This window comes from Humulus lupulus, chromosome 2 (assembly GCF_963169125.1).
Source record: "Humulus lupulus chromosome 2, drHumLupu1.1, whole genome shotgun sequence".
Classification (NCBI taxonomy): Eukaryota; Viridiplantae; Streptophyta; class Magnoliopsida; order Rosales; family Cannabaceae; genus Humulus; species Humulus lupulus.
The window spans coordinates 110013422-110037573 of NC_084794.1; positions in this window are offsets into that span (position 1 = coordinate 110013422).

Consider the following 24152-nt stretch of genomic DNA (forward strand, 5'->3'; position numbering starts at 1 on the left):
ATTTCTCCGTATATTGATTTGCCAGCTGTACCCGAACTGAGTAGATGAATCGAGCTAAAATTAGGGTACAACAGTTACAAACATGGTTAGTAGATCCAGAATCAACAATCCAAATAGATTTATTATTCTATAAAACACATGTTTCTAAGATGAATGAACTATAATCATTAACTTTGTTTTTCGCTGCTAGAAACTTGGGGCAATCCTGTCTTCAATGCCCCTTCTCTTTGCAGTGAAAACACTTACCTTTACCTTTCTTTTTTTCTTGTTCTTCCCCTTAGGCGTCTGTGCATTTTGGTTGTGCACTCGTCTTTGTAGCCTTTGTAGGCTTGGGGTTGTTGTTTTGTCCACCTTTCATCTTGTTTCCAGCTTTCGAAGACGAATCTTGGTTAGTTTCAGCCTTAGCTGGATCAACAGTAGTAGTAGTTGTCTTCTTTTCTCCTCCCTTACTTGGTCCAACCATGATGGACTCAAAAGCCTAAAACTTGTTCATGAGCTGCGTCAGACCATAGTTGAGTTTATTCAATACATAGTTGATGGTGAACGACAGGAAAGCTGGAGAGAGACTATTGCGAATTAAGCCGACTTGAGTTTCCTCATCTATTGTTGCTCCATGTAGTTTAGCTTCTTGAAAGTAGTGTGTCATTTTGATTAGATGATCGCAAACATGTTGAGAAGGTGTCATATTAGCATTGGCATATTTCTTGGTGGCCTCAAAATGAGTCTGTACAGACTTTTCACAGAACATGTCTTGGAGTCGATCCATGATTTCGTAGGCCTTCTTGACAGTCTCCATCTTTGTCTTGAGATTGTCGACCATACTAGTCAACATGTAGTGTTGTGCCTTGTTATTAACCGCATGCCAATGCTCATACTTATCCCTGACAAACTTGGTAGCTCCTTCAGCTGGAACTTCCAGGGACTCCTCAGTCATGACGAACTTGGAGTTGTCACCAGTCAACACAATGTTGATGTTTTGCTTCCATTTAAGGAAGTTTTCTCCAGGGAGTTTCTCCATAGAAAGTTGAGAAAGGATGGGAGTAGACACATCCATACTTCAAACTACCCATTATCAATAAAATAGAAATCAATCACTTTTGCTCAATCAAACTTCTATTCACACAAGTTTCAAGAAATAGCACAACATATACAATAAATATGTAAGATATGAATTAAATACAAAAAATAATCATATCTCTATTTCTTTAGGTTTTTAAATAATCTATGATATCCTTGTCCCGGTTGGCGAGAGTCAAAAAATACCACTAGTTAAATAAAGTTGTAAACTTATTTAATAATGGACACCATTATTAACAACCTACCATTCGATCGAAATAAGAAAACAAAATCTCTTATTTTATGAGCTAGACCCACGATTTCAATAATCAATAGATTTAGTCCTAGTAGTCACCGTAGGGGTGAGTCTAGTCAAATTCGACCTATAATTATCTATCTTTCGAAATCTAACCTTGTCAAAATAACTAATGAACACCTTCCGTAAGGGGATGAATCACAACGTCTCGAGGCCCCCATTTAGCTATTAACCTTGTTAAACCAACGGTGGAGATCAAATATAATTCTTAAAATAAGATCATTATAAAATTAAAAAATAGTATTTTTATTATTTATGTTTAAAAATTAATAACTATGGTTCTCTAAAAAATTGAAAAATTAAATTTTTAAAACCAAAGTCCTATAATTTTCTATTAATTCTAAAGTGTCACATTGAAGCAAATTCAATTAAATTAGAATTAATTTGTTGCTAATCAATATTTAGGTTTAACTATTATAATGAACCTATACAATTAAGTCCAACTCAAGCAAATGATCCTTAATAATTGGGCTTGTATGGAGGATAGTTGGGTCCATTATGTCGTTCCCACTACTATGGTCCCCATACTTCCATAGAAGATCCAAAACACAAGAATTTAAACTTTCGTTTTATTAATTTTTATTAATTTATTAAGTCCACTATAGTCATGCAAAGCAAATGGGCCTTCATAAAGGGAACCACCCATAAGAGAGGAATTTAAATTTTACATTTTCTAATGGGCCCATATAAAATCTATCATTTATGAATATTTTATTTGGCGAAATCCATATATCTAGCAAACCTATGGGCCACTATATGCATCTAAGCCCAATTGCAAAAATGTCACATATAGTGTAATAAGACATGTTATAATTGGATGTGTCTAATCATGTTACTATATAAGCAATTCTACGAATTTTATGAAAAAATACTACAATTTATTTCATTTGAAAAAATACCACAATTAATTTTCTAGAATTTATCAAAAATTCAAATTAATTAAATTTTTACAAAAAATAAGTCAATTTAACTAAAATTTATCAACAATTAACAATAGTTAATTTAAATTTTATTTATCTGTAATGACCCACTACTCTACACTTTTGGACCATTAACGAAACTATACATACAATTCCTTAGTAAAACATACATTTGCGAAAATACCATAATTTATTAGAAACTTGTAGGAACAAAAGTTACTTTCATAAAATAAGTAGGATATGGGTACCCATTGTCTTTAAAACAAAACATAACTTAAAGTAAAAAAAAGAGTTACATAGAAGGTGCGGAAAATACATGTAAAACCATAAAATAAAAAAAAAGTAAAACAAGACTACATCCTCGAGAAATCGAACTCTCGACTCCTTGCCTCCATTCACCATCGATACACATTCTCCAAGCGTCCACGAATCTTACCGCCTCTAAAGCTATTTTCCTGCACATAAAACAAAAAGGAATGAGCCTAATGCCCAGCAGGGAAAATCTAACACATAGTCATAAACATAAAGTTTCATAATAAACATAAAGACATATCATAACACTTATTACATACACTTATTATAATGGTCATTATTACTTGGGGTCCCATAGACTAAACAAGTCATATGCCCATGAGATTAGTGGGGTCCTACTAGCTAAGTAGGTCATATGCCCATAATATTTTTGGGGTCTTGTTAGTCATATGGGTCATATGCCCAAGCCTACAAACATACATATTCATAACATATTTATAACATATTTCATAACATATCACATAAGATAACACAAGCATAAAACATATACATTCTATCCTATTTTCCTTACCAAAGTTACCGGGATATGTGGACAGTGTTGGGACTTTGGAACACTCCTAATAATCATTATGAGAAAGAGTGAGTAGATTTGAAGAAGAAGAAATGAAAGGAATGGAAAGACTAAACCTTTGAGAAACATACTTACCAAAACTTATGTGCTCAAGAACTTAGATTCCCTAACCAAAATAAGAATGAGGTTAGGAGACTGAGTAGAAGACTATGAGAAAAATAACATAAAACAAATGAACTAGAGTTTTGGTTTACCTCAAAGACTTGTAAGACCAATCTACACCCCAAACCGAAATACTCTAAAACCTTACTTCCCAAAGTGTTTGATAAGCTTATAATGATCAAGCTTATGATTCCCAAACCCAGGTGTTTATACTCTCACACTCACTTAGCACATGCAGCCTCTGAACTTAGAGCAAAAGATGAATAATGGCTGGGTACTAGGTCCTATTTATAGAGTTTAGGAATGAAAAGATCTTGATTTTACTTGAATAAAAATAATAGCTTTTTAGGTAAAAATTATTTGAATAATCGTTCAGCAGAGGATGAAGACTCGTTCAAAAGATGCTGGACTTATGAAGAAGTTGGATGGCTGAAAGGAAAAAGAATTCAAAAGCATTTGAATTATGCTGAGGGAGGCGATATATCGCCCCCTGTAGATGATATATCGCCTGGGCCAGTATGCCCGAGGCGACCGTGCATCGTTTCGTGTTTTCCGTATCTACGTGCTGCGATATATCGCCCCCTATAGCTGCGATATATCGGCATACGCTAAATATTTAAACACGAAATTACACATTTTTAGCTAAGTTTGAATGGAGTAAACAACCTTGACTAAGCCCTCAACGTATTCAAAGCTGCTGACTGACCTTAAAGCATTCAAACTTTACTCCTTATTAATTTTAATCCTCAAAATACTTAATCCTTAATCACCCATTCATAACATGTGCTTAAAATCCTATTGGTTGATATCTAAACCTTATAGTATAATAAATATTATTCTTAATATCAGCTATATAATCAAACCTTAGGTTAAACTTAATATTCTTAAACTATAGGTTAAACTTAGAAAATCTATAAGTACTACTATGAGTGTCCAAATAATTGCCGGTCTGAACCAAAAATCCACAGTTACAAAGATAATGCTATAAATACTATAATACTACTATCTATCTTAGCTAAGTAAAGTTTTTGGACTCTACAATTCTCCCCTACTAAAAAGAATTTCGTCCTCGAAATTTACTTATCAAATAACTCCGGATACCGCCTGCATGTCCTCTTCCAACTCCCACGTTGCCTCTCGTTCAGAACTATTACTCCATAGGACTTTGACTATAGGAAAGCTCTTGGACCGTAACTGCTTCATCCCTCTATCTAGGATGCTAACCGGTCGTTCCTCGTAACTTAAGTCTTTCTGGAGTGTTATCGTATCGTACTTGAGGACGTGAGATGGGTCTGACACATATTTGCGTAACATCGAGATGTGGAAGACGTTGTGACTATCGGCTAGTGCTGGCGGTAGGGCTAGTCTATACGCAACTGTTCCCACTTTGTCCAATATCTAAAAAGGAGCTATGAATCGGGGACTAAGCTTGCCTTTCTTCCCAAACCGCTTGACACCTTTCATAGGAGATATCTTCAGGAAGACTTGATCTCCAACATGGAACTCCACATCGCGTCCCTTGGCATCCGCATAGCTTTTCTGATGGCTTTGAGCAGCAAGCATACGCTGTCTAATAAGCTCTACTGCATCTTGAGCTTGTCTAACAGCTTCGGGCCCTAGAAGCAGCCTTTCTCCTACCTCGTCCCAGTGCAATGGTGATCGGCACCTTCTTCCATATAGCAACTCCTAAGGTGCCATCCCTATTGTCGACTGGTAGCTGTTGTTGTACGAGAACTCGATCAGTGGTAAGTACTTGTTCCACGATCCTCCGAAATCGAGTATACACGCGCATATCATATCCTCTAAGATCTGAATCGTACGCTCGGACTGCCCATCTGTTTGAGGATGGAAAGCCGTACTAAGACTTAACTTAGTACCCATGGCTTGCTGTAAGCTTCTCCAAAATCTTGACGTAAACACCGATCCTTTATCTGACACTATCGTCTTGGGGATTCCATGCAATCGTACAATCTCTTGGATGTAGATGTCTGCATATTGGTCTACCATGTATGAAGTCTTAACAGGCAGGAAATGAGCCGACTTGGTTAGTCTATCTATTACTATCCAAGCAGAATCATGCTGCTTATTTGTCTTTGGCAGACCCGTCATGAAATCCATGGCTATGTCGTCCCACTTCCATTCTGGCACGCTAAGTGGTTGCAATAAACCTGCAGGCCGCTGATGCTCCGCTTTCACTTGCTGGCATACCAGACACTTAGATACATACTCCGCTATGTCCTTCTTCATCCCTGGCCACCAATAGATTGCCTTGATGTCATGAGTCATCTTGGTAGACCCTGGATGAACTGAGTACGGGGTGCTGTGCGCTTCTTCTAAAATCATCTTCTTAATACCTTGATCATTCGGCACGCATACCCGATCCTTGTATCTCAATAAGCCTTGGCTAGATATTGAGAAATCTGTAGTCTTGCCTTCTCTGAATGCATCCATGTGTGCTGCTAGTGTGTCGTCATGTCTCTGACCAATCCGTATGTCCTCTAGCAGATTCAATTGGATAGACAAGTTAGCCAGCTTGCCTACAACCACTTCTATTCCGGCATTGATAAGCTCCTGCTGAAGCGGCTTTTCTATTCCGGATAAGGCTGCTAAGTTCCCATAGCTTTTCCTACTAAGCGCATCGGTAACTACGTTCGCCTTCCTTGGGTGGTATAGGATTTCACAGTCGTAATCCTTGACAAATTCTAACCACCTGCATTGCCTCATGTTGAGCTCCTTCTGCGTAAAGAAGTATTTTAAACTTTTGTGGTCCGTATAAATCTCGCACCGTTCTCCGTAAAGATAATGGCGCCAGATTTTTAACGCAAAGACCACTGCTGCCAACTCCATATCGTGAGTTGGATAGCGCTGCTCATACTCCTTTAATTGACGTGAGGCATAGGCTATCACCTTGTCATTTTGCATCAGCACGCATCCCAATCCTAGCTTTGATGCGTCACAGTAGACAACGATCTTATCGTTGGGTGTTGGTACACTAAGTACTGGTGTTGAGCAAAGCTTATCCTTAAGCAACTGGAAGCTTTCCTCACACTTATCATTCTAGTTCAAATTTTTTTTCCTCCGGGTCAGGTTGGTGAGTGGAGTGGCTATCTTTGAAAAGCCCTCACAAACTTCCTATAATAACCTGCTAACCCTAGAAAACTTCTTACTTCAGATGCGTTCTTTGGGTCTGGTCCGATCCTTCACGGCCTCTACCTTTGATGGGTCTACTGCAACTCCATCTTTCGATATAATGTGCCCGAGGAACGCCACTTGTGAAAGCCAAAACTCGCATTTCTTGAACTTTGCGTAGAGTTGATGTGTCAAAATCAACCTCAAATGTTCCTCGTGCTCTACTTCATTCTTGGAGTAAATTAAAATGTCGTTGATGAACATAACGACGAATTTATCCAAGTAGTCTTTGAAGACCCTATTCATTAAGTCCATAAACGCGGCTGGTGCGTTAGTAAGACCAAAAGACATAACCAAGAACTCGTAATGTCCATAACGAGTCCGAAAGGCTGTCTTAGGAATATCTTCTCCCTTTACCTTGAGCTGATGATACCCGGACCGTAGATCGATCTTAGAAAATACAGTCGCGCCTCGAAGTTGATCAAACAAATCGTCAATCTGAGGTAGCGGGTATTTGTTCTTAATCGTTACTTTGTTCAGCTCACGATAGTCTATGCACATCCGCATACTTCCGTCCTTCTTCTTCACAATAGTACCGGAGCTCCCCATGGTGAATGGCTTGGCCTAAGTCTAGGAGTTCTTGTAGCTGCGTCTTTAACTCCTTGAGTTCCGTAGGTACCATCCGGTATGGTGCCTTAGAGATAGGTTCGGTGCCTGGTACTAATTCTATCGTGAAGTCTGTTTCTCGAGTTGGCAGCAATCCTGGCAAGTCATCAGGAAATACCTCTGGAAATTCTTGTATAACTCGAACATCTCCAACCTTAAGTGGCGTCTCCCTTTCCACGTTCGTGATGCTGGCTAAGAACGCTTGACATCCTTTCTCTATCATTTGTTGAGCTTTGAGAGATGACACTAACGGGGTGCGTAGTCCTGAAGCTTGTCCCATGAAGCATCGTCTCTGGCCGTCAGGAGTCTCGAACATCACCTTCTTGCGTTTGCAGTCGATCGTCGCGCCATGCTGTGCTAGCCAATCCATGCCTAGTATTACGTCAAAGTCCTTGATCACAAGTTCTATCAGTTCTCCTTCTAGTTCCTTGTCCTCAATCTTGATTGGTACGCCTCGTACTATCCGTGATGATAGAACTACTTTGCCCGAAGGCAACTCGGTTACAAACCTAGTTCTAAATATGTCACTAGGTTTGTCTAGTTTTTCTATCATTCCTAACGAGATATACGAGTATACTGCTACCAATCAAGCAATACTAGAACATATACTATCGAGGATAGGATCTGACCTGTAAATGCTTGTTACTAGCATGGGTTCCTCCCTGGGTCAAGGCAAGACTTTGGTCTGGAACCATCGTTTAATCCCTCTTCTCCTCACTAACATTCTTCTGAATCCTTTCTACTTCTATTGCCGTTTCTAGAACATTGGCATAGGTAGTGGTTTCCCGGGTTTGCTAACTTAACCCTTAATTCCATTTTTGGTCTAAGTCCTCTAACGAACTTGGTCAACCTCGTAAAGTCAGTTGGAACCAACTCTGGTGCAAACTTGGCTAATCTGTCAAACTGACGAGCATATTCTTTTACCATTAGCGATGACTGCCGAGGTGTAATACTTCTTGTGGAACAGCTCCACAAATCTTGTCCATATCATGGTGGTGACATCGTTAGTCTGCTGAACTAAGTCCCACCATATTCTGGCATCCTTCTTGAGTAATGACAAGACGCAGGATATGCGGTCCTCATTACTGAGATTCATGTGCGTAAGAATTGGCTCCACATTCCTTAGCCACTCTAGTGCCTCAAAGGGGTCTATAGTCCCTTCGAAGTTTGGAGCGTGCTGCTTGCGGAACCTCTCATACACTTGCTCCATGTGCTGTACTGGATACGGCGCGTAGTTCGCCATAGGCCATCCCCCATATGGACCAACTTTTTGGGGTGCTGGGGCCATTTGTTGTGGTTGTGGCTATGGTTGTGGCGGAGGCTGAGGCTGATATTGAGCCTGTTGACGTTGTTGCTGCAAAAGTTCCTCGACTTGCTGTCGCAGTCTGGCGATCTCTGCGGTGTTGTCAGCTGTGGTTTCGGCGCGTTGCGGCTAGTAGTAGCACGCACTCCTCTTCTGCGATGTGGAGGGGCTTCATTGGTTGCTGGGACAGCGTTGGAGGCATTTCCGTTGGTGCGTGCAGATCTTCGGAGCGACATCTTCACCAAAAGTTATTATGATTGCAAAAACAAAATCAAACTCATACATGGTAATAAAATAGCATGTTATTCATTTGGAAAAACAATTTTCACTTATTACAATCATAAAAACAAAATAAATAAAACAAACAATAAAAGCTACTAATCTAAAAATCAGGATCTTCTACATCCGATCCATCATCTAACATATCGTCATTTATCTCCTCATAATCATCATTGTCTTGAGCCTCAAAATTTCCTCGGGGAAGATTCAAGAAGATCCTATGTTGTTGTTCATTAGTGAATTGAAACTCTAAATCATAGGTGAACTTAAGTATGAGAGAATAATATCTTAGGGCTACTTGTAAGTCACCATCATTATTTATAGTCTCCCATATTTCTTCTAAAGTTGAAATTACTGAAGGAAAATCTTTTAAAAGCCTAATTACTAGGACATATTGTTCTGCAGCTCTCATCATGATTTGCTTAGACTCTTGAAGGTGACCTATCTCTTTGTGGAACAAGATCAATCTCCGAGTGATTTTCTCTAGTGTTCCTACAGTGTTCCTTGGTTCCCTTATTCTCTTTAAAGCCTTAATGGCTCGGATATCCTCATAGGTTAAAGCTCCGTTCATACTTAACTGAAAACATAAACACTAAAGTTGTTAGCAATACATATAGGCAAAATAACTTGTAACTTAAACACTTACTTGGCGGTCAGATTCGGAGCTTTGAGCGTGTGTATCGAGGAGAACTTCATGCGAAGAAACCGTTTGCTCTGATACCAACTGTAATCACCCCCTACTCTAGACTTTTGGACCATTAACGAAACTATACATACAATTCCTTAGTAAAACATACATTTGCGAAAATACCATAATTTATTAGAAACTTGTAGGAACAAAAGTTACTTTCATAAAATAAGTAGGATATGGGTACCCATTGTCTTTAAAACAAAACATAACTTAAAGTAAAAAAAAGAGTTACATAGAAGGTGTGGAAAATACATGTAAAACCATAAAAAATAAAAATAAAAGTAAAACAAGACTACATCCTCAAGAAATCGAACTCTCGATTCCTTGCCTCCATTCACCATCGATACACATTCTCCAAGCGTCCACGAATCTTACCGCCTCTAAAGCTATTTTCCTGCACATAAAACAAAAAGGAATGAGCCTAATGCCCAGCAAGGAAAATCTAACACATAGTCATAAACATAAAGTTTCATAATAAACATAAAGACATATCATAACACTTATTACATACACTTATTATAATGGCCATTATTACTTGGGGTCCCATAGACTAAACAAGTCATATGCCCATGAGATTAGTGGGGTCCTACTAGCTAAGTAGGTCATATGCCCATAATCTTTTTGGGGTCTTGTTAGTCATATGGGTCATATGCCCAAGCCTACAAACATACATATTCATAACATATTTATAACATATTTCATAACATATCACATAAGATAACACAAGCATAAAACATATACATTCTATCCTATTTTCCTTACCAAAGTTACCGGGATATGTGGACAGCGTTGGGACTTTGGAACACTCCTAATAATCATTATGAGAAAGAGTGAGTAGATTTGAAGAAGAAGAAATGAAAGGAATGGAAAGACTAAACCTTTGAGAAACATACTTACCAAAACTTATGTGCTCAAGAACTTAGATTCCCTAACCAAAATAAGAATGAGGTTAGGAGACTGAGTAGAAGACTATGAGAAAAATAACATAAAACAAATGAACTAGAGTTTTGGTTTACCTCAAAGACTTGTAAGACCAATCTACACCTCAAACTGAAATACTCTAAAACCTTACTTCCCAAAGTGTTTGATAAGCTTATAATGATCAAGCTTATGATTCCCAAACCCAGGTGTTTATACTCTCACACTCACTTAGCACATGCAGCCTCTGAACTTAGAGAAAAAGATGAATAATGGCTGGGTACTAGGTCCTATTTATAGAGTTTAGGAATGAAAAGATCTTGATTTTACTTGAATAAAAATAATATCTTTTTAGGTGAAAAATATTTGAATAATCGTTCAGCAGAGGCTGAAGACTCGTTCAAAAGATGCTGGACTTATGAAGAAGTTGGATGGTTGAAAGGAAAAAGAATTCAAAAACATTTGAATTATGCTGAGGGAGGCGATATATCGCCCCCTGTAGGCGATATATCGCCTGGGCCAGTATGCCCGAGGCGACCGTGCATCGTTTCGTGTTTTCCGTATCTACGTGCTGCAATATATCGCCCCCTATAGCTGCGATATATCGGCATACGCTGAATATTTAAACACGAAATTACACATTTTTGGCTAAGTTTGAATGGAGTAAACAACCTTGACTAAGCCCTCAACGTATTCAAAGCTGCTGACTGACCTTAAAGCATTCAAACTTTACTCCTTATTAATTTTAATCCTCAAAATACTTAATCCTTAATCACCCATTCATAACATGTGCTTAAAATCCTATTGGTTGATATCTAAACCTTATAGTATAATAAATATTATTCTTAATATCAGCTATATAATCAAACCTTAGGTTAAACTTAATATTCTTAAACTATAGGTTAAACTTAGAAAATCTATAAGTACTACTATGAGTGTCCAAATAATTCCCGGTTTGAACCAAAAATCCACAGTTACAAAGATAATGCTATAAATACTATAATACTACTATCTATCTTAGCTAAGTAAAGTTCTTGGACTCTACATTATCAACAATCAACTTGGTTTAGTTTAATTTTAGAGAAAAAATATTAATTTAATTGAAATAGGATTTATCAACAATTAACCATAGTTAATTTAAATCACATTTATAAAAAAATATTTATTTATTGGTTGAAAATAGATGATATTTTTCAAAATTTAACCAATTTTAAATTTTAAATCAAAATCTTAACTGTTTTTTTTAAATATATTGTGTTGTTACAACTATAAGCAAATATTTTAACTATTTAAAAAATATATATTAATAGTTATAACAACCCTAAAATATCTCAAAAAACTTAAACAAATTCAAATATTCATAAAAATATCTAACTAACAAATTTCAAATTTCAAATAATTTAAATTTTAAAAACTATAGAATAAATAGATATTAATATTTTCAAATAAAGATTTAATAAAAATAACAAGTATTTAAAAGAAAATATCTTTAATATCTGATATCTTAATCCTAATATTTTAATATATTAAAATAATTAAAATTAAGTTGTTTGCCTATTTTTAAATTTGAATTTGAATCTTTGTAGAAAATATCTAATTATTTAAATCTCAAACAACAAAAATATCTTATTTTATAAAATATTTTTAAATGATAAAATAAATCTGATATTTTTGGCTTTGTTATAAATAATCAATTACATATTTTATTTTCTTTAATTTTATAAAAAAATAAAAATTTATGGATGAACAGTACCTATCACCGTGGCTACTGGTTGAGCGTACGCGCGCGCGCATGGGTGTTGCACCAAGGGACGTACATGCGGAAGGGGAGCCAAGTAGAGGGTGTGCGCGCAAATGCGTGCAGTGGCAGGGCGATGCGCGCACACAGGGGGGGTGCATGCATGTGCGCACGTGCAACTGGCAATCAAGCAAAAAATTTTGAATTTTTTTTGTGCAATTTTACAAACCAAAAACGTTTTCTAATTAATTTTTACCATGTTTTACACAAAATAAAGTATTTATAAAAATTAATGGCATAGAAAACACAAAAAAATAACCTAAAATTGCTAATAATCACATAAAATTCAATATGATTCATAAAAGCACGAAATCCATCCAATTACTCAACACATTAGCTAATTCAATTTTTAACATGTTCATGCATGAAAATAAGCAAATTATACAGGATCTTGTTTATTTTTTTGAGTAGATCTTATATTAAACAAATTAATATAAGAAAACCTAAAATATTTTTCTAAAATTGAATTCAAACAGAAATAATGATAAGAATACTTACATTATACACAACGGAATGAATGAGCCTTCCTTCAGTTTCTCTAACCGTTGTATCCTTTTTGTTGCAGAGTATTACAAAGAAACTGAATCGTTCTTCAATTTTCTCCACAACCTTCCAAAGTATCCTTAGAATTACCTAGACTAGGGTGGGAAATTCTCAACACATGAGATAGATACAGAGAGAAGAAGAGAAAAGAATATTGAGGCTTAGAAAAGGACTTATGTTTGTAGAGAGAATCTAAAACCAACTAGATCTTCTGATTTTTAGTCAGATAGTCTTTCTGTAATATGATTTCAACTCTCGCTTAGCATTCCTTTTATAGGGTCAATTAGGTCAATTATTTAATTAAAAAATCAATAAAATAATAGCCAAAAGTCAGCCCTAGGTTTAAGAGGTTTAAGAGAGTTTAAGAGGTTTACTTTTGGGATCTAAAATTGACACGAGCTAAGGTGTGTTAGGAAAACTTATACATGATCTTTATTTATTTTCATGTAGATCTAATATTAAACAAATTAATATGAGATAACCTAAAACATTTTTCTAAAATTGTATTCAAAGAGAAATAATAATAAGAATACTTACATTATATGCAGCGGAATGAATGAGTCATTCCTTCAATTTCTCTAACCCTTGTATCCTTTCTGTCGCAGAGTATTACCAAGAAACTGAATCGATCTTCAATTTTCTTTACAGCCTTCCAAAGTATCCTTAGAATCACCTAGAATAGAGTGGGAAATTCTTAGCATATGAGATAGATACAGAGAGATGACGAAAAAGAATAATAAGGCTTAGAAAAGGACTTATGTTTAGAGAGAATCTAAAACCTATCTGAAACTTGTGTTTCCACTTGTGACTTGGCTTGTGTTTTCAACTCTCTCTTAAAATTCCTTTTATAGACTCAATTAGGTAATTTATTTAATTAAAAATCAATAAAATAATAATCAATTAATAGTCCTAGGTCGAAATAATCATGGGATTTAGGCTCGTAAATTTTCTCATTTGATTATAAGCCCATTGGACTTAAAACCAATGAATGTATTATTTTTTACTTATTTATTTAATTAAATTATTATTTAAATCCTTTATAAAATTAATTATTTATAATTTGAACCATGATTTAAACTTATTTATTAATTTAGATGCCAATTTATCTTAATTAATAAATCTGCCATAATTTCTCTTTCCTTCTCTAAATTACATCGCTCTGTGAAACTATCCAAAATTTACCTGGTCAACTTTGATAATTAAATCAATTAATTGAGACTATCAAGATGATTTTATCCAACGTACAATGGGAACCATAGGCCTAAGAAATAAAACTATAATAAGTTATCAAAAATCTAACAAATAAACTTACTAACTTATTAATTCCTCGTGACTCCACTAATGTCTCGGAATTGCACTATTGAATTCATAGAATGCTCTATAACAAATATAGATACGCTATTCATTATCTATTGTTACAACCATAATTGTCACTCAATCCTCTATAGAAGGTCTACAATGAGATGGGACTAAAATATTGTTTTACCCCTCATTGTATTTTATCCCTAAAATACTTAACTCCTTGCAAATGATATTTAAGTAAACTAATATCAATTACTGAAATGAGATCTCTATCATTTAGCACCTTGAACCAAACTAAAAGGAAACCATTGTTTCACTTCTTCATCAGAAGCTATAGATGTTCATATCTACGATTAATACTCCCTCTCAATTATACTACCGAGTTCCCAAGATGTAAGTATGGGCTAGTCCGTAGGGTAAGCTGGTAATGAACAAGTCAAAGAAGTCAAATAATACAATTAGTTAGAATACTAACCACTCAAAATTGAGATTGAATTGGCCTATTGTCAACTATATGATATGACTAGAATAGTAATAACGATATGTTTACTTATCCTTTCAACTGTCAATATTGGTCATGTCCGATGTAACAAATACATCTGATCTTATCTACTTTGCTAATGTTCTGGAAAGAACATAACACCGCATTGTGTAAGCAGATCATATCGTAGATTGGCAAGTCAGTGTAAATTCTGTGCACTGACTGATCTTAGGACTAACTTATTTTGAACATATAATCATATTTATATTCCACTATGATTACGTCACTATAAATATGATTAGCTAGATGCTTGGGATTTAATAAAAGTTTATATTAAACAAGTAATCATGAAAATAAAACATGTGAGCAAAGTGATTGACCAAGTTAAAAAATGATTTCTATTCTTTTATTGATAATAAATGAGATTTCACAGAAATTGGGTTTTAATTAAGGCATAAAACCCTAACAAACTCTCACTTGCACTAATTGAAACTAATGCCTTAATTCTACTAATCCCATTTCTTTGATATGCTTATCCAAAGTAGCTTCTGGTAGTCTCTTTGTAATCGGATATGTAAGATTGTCTTCAGATGCAATCTTCATATCCTTCACATCTCCCCTGGCCCCATATTTTTTAATAATGTGATACTTCCTTTTTATATACTTACTCCTCTTGTGACTACGAGGTTCTTTCGAGTTAGCTATCGCTCCTGTATTGTCACAAAACAACACTAGCGGTTTATCCATTTCTGGAATAACACCAAGATCTGAATAGAACTTTTGTAGCCAGACTATTTCCTTAGATGCTTCTGACATGGCTATGTACTCAGCCTCCATGGTATAATCTGAGATTGCAGAATGCTTTATGCTTCTCCATATCAAAGCTCCAGCCCCAAGAAAAAACACCATTCTAGAAGTAGACTTCCTGTCATCGTCATCAATCTGAAATTTTGAATCGGTGTAGCCTACAGGGTTCAGAACACCACCCTTGTAGAATAACATATAATCCCTAGTCCGCCTTAAATACCTCAGGATATGCTTAACTGCTATCCAGTGTTCCGGTCCTAGGTTTGACTGATACCTGCTCACTAGTCCCACTGCATAGCAGATATCTGGTCTAGTACACAACATGGCATACAACAGACTTCCAACTGCAGATGTGTAAGGAACTTTTCTCATTAGATCTTCCTCTTTAGGAGTCTGGGGAGACTGCTTCTTTGAAAGATGAATTCCATGGCAGGATGGTAAACGTCCTTTCTTGGAATTTGTCATTGAGAAACGTTCAAGTACTTTATCTATGTAAGCTGCTTGAGATAGAGCTAAGAGTTTGTTCTTTCTATCCCTGATGATCTGGATACCTAGAACATAACTTTCTTCACCCAAATCCTTCATCTAGAATTGAGTGCTCAGCCAATTCTTCACATTTGCTACATAAAGAACTAGGAATGCCACTATTTGATTTGCCTTTAGTTTGGTAAACACAAGGCTCATCAATATTTTGTTCAAAGCCATAGGATTTTATTATTTCATCAAACCTAAGATTCCAGGAACGAGAAGCTTGGTTAAGTCCATAAATGGACCTATTCAACTTGAAAACTTTTCCTTCTAGTCCAGCTACTTTAAAACCTTCTGGCTGATCCATATAAATGACTTCATCAAGCTTCCCATTAAGAAAAGTAGTCTTGATGTCCATTTTCCAGATCTCATAGTCGAGAGCAGCGGCTATGATTAGGAGGAGGCGAATGGACTTAAGCATGGCTACCAAATTAAAAGTTTCCTCATAGTCCACACCTTCTCTTTGAGTTTAACCCTTTGCCACTAGTCGAGCTTTATAAGTCTAAGTATTTCCATCAACACCTCGTTTCTTCTTGTAGATCCACTTGCACCCAATGGCCCTAAAGTCACTAGGTGCTTCCACAAGATCCCAGACAGAATTTGAGTACATGGACTCCATTTCCTGTTTCATGGCTTCAAGCCATAGTTCCTTTTCAGGGCTTGCCATTTCCTGTATGAAAGATAACGAATCATCATCACTAGTGTCACCAACAACCATATTGGTTTCACCATACATACCATAGCGAACTGGGTTCCTAGAAACCCTCCCACTACGACGAGGCTCTGTGATTGTTTTCTCAGGAACAGTGGTACTTTCTTCATTTAAATCAACTTGCGTCGGTTGGACATGAAGAGTGCGAATTTAAATGATGGAACATTGGTTGGAGTAAATTCGTTAACCATCTCCTCTAAAACTACTTTTCCGTGTGGTTTGAAGTTTTGGAAATAATCATTTTCCAGAAAAGTAGCATTCGTAGAAGTAAATGCTTTCTTTTCTTAATGACTATAGAAAAGTCCACCCCGATTACCTTTAGGATAACCAACAAACATGCAAACTTCAGTTTTCAGTTCTAGCTTTCCTTCCTGTTTCCTCAGTACGTGGGCGGGACACCCCAGATTCTATAATGGCGTAAACTAGGTTCATGATCATTCCCGCGTTCTAAAGGTGTTTTGGGGATTGATTTAGACAGCACGACATTGAGAATTTCATTACCGATTTCAATTGCATGTCCCCAGAACGAAGATGGTAGAGTTGAGTAACTAAGCATGCATTGAACCATTTCAAATAAAGTTCTGTTCCAGCGTTCCGTTACAACATTTTGTTGCGGAGTACCTGAGGCAGTAAGTTGTGATAAAATCCCAAGTTCAGTTAAATGTTCTTGGAACTACATATACAAATATTCTCCACCCCTATCAGATCGCAAGATCTTTAACATTTTACCTAATTCGTTCTGAGCCATCGCTAGGAATTCCTAAAACTTTGAAAATGTTTCTTATTTCCTATGCATTAGGTAAAGACATGATTATCTAGAGTAATCGTCAATGAAAGTGATGAAATACTCAAAACCACCCCTGGCTTGTACATTCAAAGGTCCACAAACATCTAAATGCACAAGTTCAAGTGGTTCTTTGGCCCTATCACCCTTTGCAGAGAATGGACACTTGGTCAGTTTGCCTTCTAGACAAGATTCACAGACAGGTAATTCACCTAAGTTGAGTGCCCTCAAAGGCCCGTCCCTTGTAAGTTTTTGAATCCTATCATAGCCAATGTGACCTAGTCTCAAGTGCCATAAATACGTCATATTATTGTTATCGGTCTTTTGCAGTTTATTGGTCCTAGGTTTATCTACTTTCAATAAATCATTGTTATGAGCGAGGGGTACGTTAGGTCGCAGAATATAAAGCCTGTTTTCCAAACATGCAATACACAATTGTGATCCATTGAAAGAAATAGATATATTAGAACTTGTGAAAGTCATAACACATTTTTCTAATTGCAACATGGAAACTGAAATTAAATTTCTACTAATATCCGGAATAAAAAAATACATCTTTTAAAATTAAGTATTTATTTCTGAAGTTCTGATGAGCTCTTCCTCTAGCTTGGACCGCAACGAACACTCTGTTCCCAACTCTAAGCTTTAAGCCACCTTCGTCCACTTCCTCCCACGATTCAAGAAGCTGTAAATAATGGCAACCATGGTTGGTAGATCCAGAATCAATAATCCAAACGGTTTTATCATTCTCTAAAACATATGTTTCTAAGATAAATGAACTATAATCATTACATTTGTTTTTAGCTGCTAGAAACTTGGGGCAATCCTGTTTCCAATGACCCTTCTCTTTGCAGTGAAAACACTTACCTCTACCTTTCTTGTTTTTTTGTGCTTCACTTTAGGCGTCTGTGCATTTGGTTGTGCACTCATCTTTGTAGCCTTTGCAGGTTTGGGGTTGTTTTTTTGTCCACCTTTCCTCTTCTTTACAACTTTCGAAGATGAAGCTTGGCTAGCTTCAGCCTTAGCTGGATCAGTAGCAACATCATTAGTCTTATTTTCACTAGGTCCACCCATGATAGACTCAAAAGTCAGATGCTCATTCATGAGTTACGTCAGAACAAAGTTGAGTTGATCACGAACATGCAGACACGGTGCCATCCGAGCATTGACGGTGCCATCACGAATGTGCAGAGATGGTGCTATCCGAGCATTTACAATACCATCACGAGCATTGACAGTGCCATCACAAACGTGTGGACACGGTGCTCATTCTGGGGATTCTTCAATCATGACAAACTTGGAGTTGTCACCAATCAACTCTATGTTGATATTCTGCTTCCAATTAAGGAAGTTTTCTCCAGTGAGTTTCTCCATCGAAAGTTGAGAAAGGATGGGAGAAGACACCAACACTACTTAACTTAAAAATATTTATTATCAATAAAATAGAAATCAATCACATTTTCTCAATAAAACTCCTATTCTCACAAAATTCAAGAAATAGTACAACATAACCCAAAATATGTAAGATGTGAGAAAAAATACCAAAATAATCAAATCTCTATTTCTTAAGATTTTTAACTAATCTATGATATCATTGTCCCGGTTGGCGAGATTCAAAAATATCGCTAGTTAAATAAAGTTGTAAACTTATTTAATAATGGACACCATTATTAACAACCTACTATTCGATCAAAATAAGAAAACAAAATCTCTTATTTGATGAGCTAGACCCACGGTTTCGATACTCATAGATTTAGTCCTAGTAGTCACTGTAGGGGTGAGTCTAGTAGAATTTGACCTATAATTATCTTTCTTTCAAAATTTAACCTTGTCAAAATAACTAATGAATACCTTATGTAGGGGGACGAATCAAAGCGTCTCAAGGCCCCATTAAGTTATTAACGTTGTTAAACCAACGGTGGAGATCGAATATAATTCTTTAAAAAAAGCTCATTATAAAATTAAAATAGTATTTTTATTATTTATTTTTAGAAAATTAATGACTATGGTTTACCAAAAAATTGAAAAAATTAGAATTTTTAAAACCAAAGTCCTATAATTTCCTATTAATTCTAAAGTGTCACATTGAAACAAATTCAATTAATTTAGAATTATTTTTTTGCTAATCAATATTTAGGTTTAACTAGTATAATGAACCTATACAATTAAGTCCAACTCAGGTAAATGAGCCTTAACAATTGCGCTTGTATGGAGGAGGGTTGGGTCCAATATGTCGTGCCCACTACAAATGCCCCCATACTTCCATACAAGGTCCAAAAGACAAGAATTTAAACCTTTATTTTATTAATTGATTAGGTCCACTGTAGTCATGCAAAGCAAATGGGCAGTCACAAGTGGAATTACCCATAAGAGAGGAATTTAAACTTTACATTTTCTAAAGGGCCCAAATAAAACCTATCATTTTATGAATCTTTTAATTGGCAAAATCCATATGCATCTAAGCCCAATTACAAAAATATCACATATAGTGCAAACATATATGTTATAATTGGATGGTCCTAATCATGTTAATATATAAGCAAGTCAATGAATTTATGCAAAAATACCTCAATTTATTTCATTTGTAAAAATACCACAATTAATTATCTTGAATTTAACAAAAATTTGAATTAATTAAATTTTTTAAAAAATAAGTCAATTTAAATGAAATTTATCAACAATTAACAATAGTTAATTTAAATTTTATTTATCAACAATCAACTTGGTATAGGTTAATTTGAGAAAAATATTAATTTAATTTAAATAGGATTTATCAATAATTAACCAAAGTGAATTTAAATCCCATTTATTAAAAAAATATTTAGTTAATTGATTGAAAAAAATGAGATTTTTCAAAATTTAACCAATTTTTAATTTTAAAATCAATATCTTAACTATTTTTAAAAAAAATATCTTATGTTGTTACAACAATAAGCTAATATTTTAACCATTTAAAAAAAAATATTAATAGTTATAACAACCCTAAAATATCTTAAAATAGTTAAAGAAATTCCAATATCCATGAAAATATCTAACTAACAAATTTCAAATAATTTAAATATTAAATACTATGGAATAAAGTGATATTTATATTTTCCAATAAAGATTTAATAAAAATATCAAGTATTTAAAAGAGAATAACTTAAATATATGATATCTTAATTATAATATTTTAATATATTAAAATATTTAAAATTAAGTTGTTAGTCTATTTTTAAATTTGAATTTGAATCTTAGAAGAAAATATCTAATTATTCAAATCTCAACCAACAAAATTATCTTATTTTAAAAAACATTTTTAAATACAAAAACAAATGTGATATTTTTGGCTTTGATTATAAATAATTAATTTTCACAATTTAATTTCTTTAATTAAAAAAATATTTTTTTATTCGGATGAATAGTATTGTGCGCTAGTGCGCGCGGGGTGCGTGCGGTGTGCTCACAGGGTGCGCGCAGGCATGGGCAGCCAGGCCAAAAAGTTTCTAGACAATTTTTTGTGCAATTTTTCAAACTAAAACCATTTTCTAATTAATTTTTAACATGTTTTACATAAAATAAAGCATATATAAGAAGTAATGGCATAGAAAACACAAGAAAATAACCTAAAATTTGCTAATAATTACATAAAATCAATATGCTTTATAAAAAACATGAAAAACCATCCAATTATTCAAACACATCAAATAATCCAATTTTTAACATGTTCATGCATGAAAATAAAGATTACCAAAGGCTCTGAGGCTAGTTGTTAAGAAACTTAATTATACAAGATCTTTATTTATTTTCATGTAAATCTAATATTAAACAAATTAATATGAGATAACCTATAACATGTTTCTACAATTGAATTCAAAGAGAAATAACAATAAGAATACTTACATTATATGCAGCGGAATGAATGAGTCATTCCTTCAGTTTCTCTAACCCTTGTATCCTTTATGTCACATAGTATTACCAAGAAACTGAACCGATCTTCAATTTTCTTCACACCCTTCCAAATTATCCTTAGAATCACCTAGACTAGAGTGGGAAATTCTCAACACATGAGATAGATACAGAGAGAAGAAGAGAAATAATATTGAGGCTTAGAAAATGACTTATGTTTAGAGAGAATCTAAAACCTATCATAAACTTGTGTTTCCACTTGTGACTTGGCTTGTGTTTTCTACTCTCTCTTAACATTCCTCTTATAGACTCAATTAAGTCATTTATTTAAATAAAAATCATTAATATAATAGCCAATTAACAGCCCTAGGTCAAAATTATCATGGGGTTTTGGCCCGTGAAATTTCTCATTTGATTATAAGCCCATTTGACTTAATATCAAGGTATGTATTATTTATATTGATTTAATTAATTAAATAATTATTTAAATCATTTATCAAATTAATTATTTATAATTTGAACCTTGATTTAAACTTATTTATTAATTTAGATACAAATTTATCGTAATTAATAAATCTGCCATAATATATCTTTTCTTCTCTAAATTACATCACTCTGTTAAACTATCCAAAATTGACATGGTCAACTTTGATAATTCTAATTGATAATTAAATCAATTAATTGAGACTATCTAGATGATTTTATCCAAGGTACAGTGGGGACCATGGGCCTATGATATCAAGCTCCAATAAGTTATCATAAATCTAACAAATAAATTTACTAACTTATTAATTCATCGTGACTCCACTAAAGACTTAGAATTGAACTCTTGAATTCATCTTTCGCTCTATAACAAATGAAGGTACACTATTAATTATCCATTATTACAGCCATAATTGTCACTCAATCCTCTATAGACGGTCTACAATGAGATGGACTAAAATAGTGTTTTATCCCTAATTGTATTTTATCCTTAAAACACTTAGTTCCTTTAAAATGATATTTCAGTAACTAATATTAATTACTGAAATGAGATCTCTATCTTTAGCACCTTGAACCAAACTAAAAGGAAACCATCGTTTGACTCCTTCATCAGAAGGTATAGATATTCATATATATGATTAACACTCCCACTCAATTATACTTCCGAGGTCCCAAGATGTAAGTACGGGCTAGTCCGTAGGGTAAGCTGGTAATGAACAAGTCAAATAATACAATCAGTTAGAATACTAACCACTCAGAATTGAGATTGAATTGACCTATGGTCAACTATATGATATGACTAGAATAGTTAATAACGGTATTGTTTACTGAGTTTTTCGGAAACAAATATAAACAGAATAATAAAAAAGATAAGACTGTAGAAATGCTGAAATGTAACTAAACAAACAGTGTTTTTACGTGGTTCAGGCGTTAACAAGCCCTAGTCCACGAGTCGATGTTATTATACTTGGAAAAGGTTACAGTAAGATGGCTGGTGCACAAGAACTTCACACACTCACAGTGTTTCTCTCGGGTTCTCTTGAAGAAGATGAAGCTAGAGAGATTTTAGTAGAGTTTTTGCTATGTGATTTGTTCGTCCCCCTCCTTCTTGTAAAATGAAGGGGTCTTTATAGCTAGGGTTTTGGATTAGGGTTTTTCTCTACGTACATGAGTCTTAATTACACCAGCCATAAATAGGGGATACAATTACTGTAGTAGCATGGCTACAAGACTCTATGTGGGTATATTTACGTGAAAGTATGGGGAACACACAAAGTCAGCCGTCCTTTCCAAGTTTTCAGCGGAACAGTAGGCGAAAAGGTACCCTTAGGCGTGCTGGGATGTGTGCGGCTTTGACCTGACGGGCGTGTCAGGCGGGATCCTGTGTCAGACGGATATCATTCCAAATATGCCTTCTCCCGGACTCGACCGTTCGATTTTGTTCTGTGCGAGGCACGGAACTGTTTCCGCGGAGACCACTCGAAGAGCCTCTCCTGGAAGGGGCCTCCCAGAGGGGTATCCTTCGGGAGTCCGGGAGAGTCGACGAGTTTCCGTGTTGTGCTTGCTTGGAAGAGTAATCCGGATACTAAACAGGAGAGGCGAAGCCTTTCTGTCTATCCGCGAGCTCTGGTCACTTACCGTGAAAGACATCGATAATTCTGCTTCCCCGAGGACATCAATCTAAACGCTATCCGGAAATCTGGATAACATTTACCCCCCAAGGTCACGGAGCTTTGAGAGATCTGGGAGCTTGTACAGTCCTCCGGGTATTTCGGTCTCTTAGATTAGGCGAGGGGCCGCCTTCTGTGTTCCCGGAAGAGTTCCTTTTTCCCGCCTGAGTGTTAGTATGAAAAAGAAAGGGAATTTCTTCTGTTTGAACTCAAGTACTCAAGTGCAGCGAGGACCACGTGTCATTCTGGGAATGGTTCTGCGACCAAGACGTGTGCGTGAGGCGACTGGTTGAGTATGCGTGCGTCAGTCATCTGAGTAATGATTTGACGGTTTTTAATGGTACTCCAGGCCCGAGGTGGTGTAATGATGGGAAATAAATACTTTATTCCCATCCGAGGATTCATAAATAGGATCGTCGCATCATCTCCAGCCGTTGGATCCGATGCACACGGAATGGGAAGATCGGGACCGTCCATTTGAGGAATTCGAAACGACTTCTTCCCTGCTATAAAAACGAGGGAAAGGACCTTTCTTCCTCTTTACGCTTTCAAATTCTCTATCTTTCGGATTTTCAGATTTCCAAACCTTCGAACTCTCAGGCTTCCCATCTTCCGTTCCTTCGAACTTGCCACTTCTTTTGGTAAGGATCTGGAAACTTTTTCTTTTGATTTGGCAGTGGGTTTATTCGCCGAAGTTCCTGGTTTGAATCGTCGTTCGTTTTTGCAGCTTTTACTTCTCGCGATCGTGCTGGGCAGTGATCCAGTTACTCCTTCAACCTCCAACTACCCGAATATCAGTAAGTATTTCTACTTTGCTCTTTCCTCCCAGATCTTAGGTTGTTGGTAGTTGTTAGAGTAGAGGTTTCTGCCATTATCGCTTATGTGCATGCGTG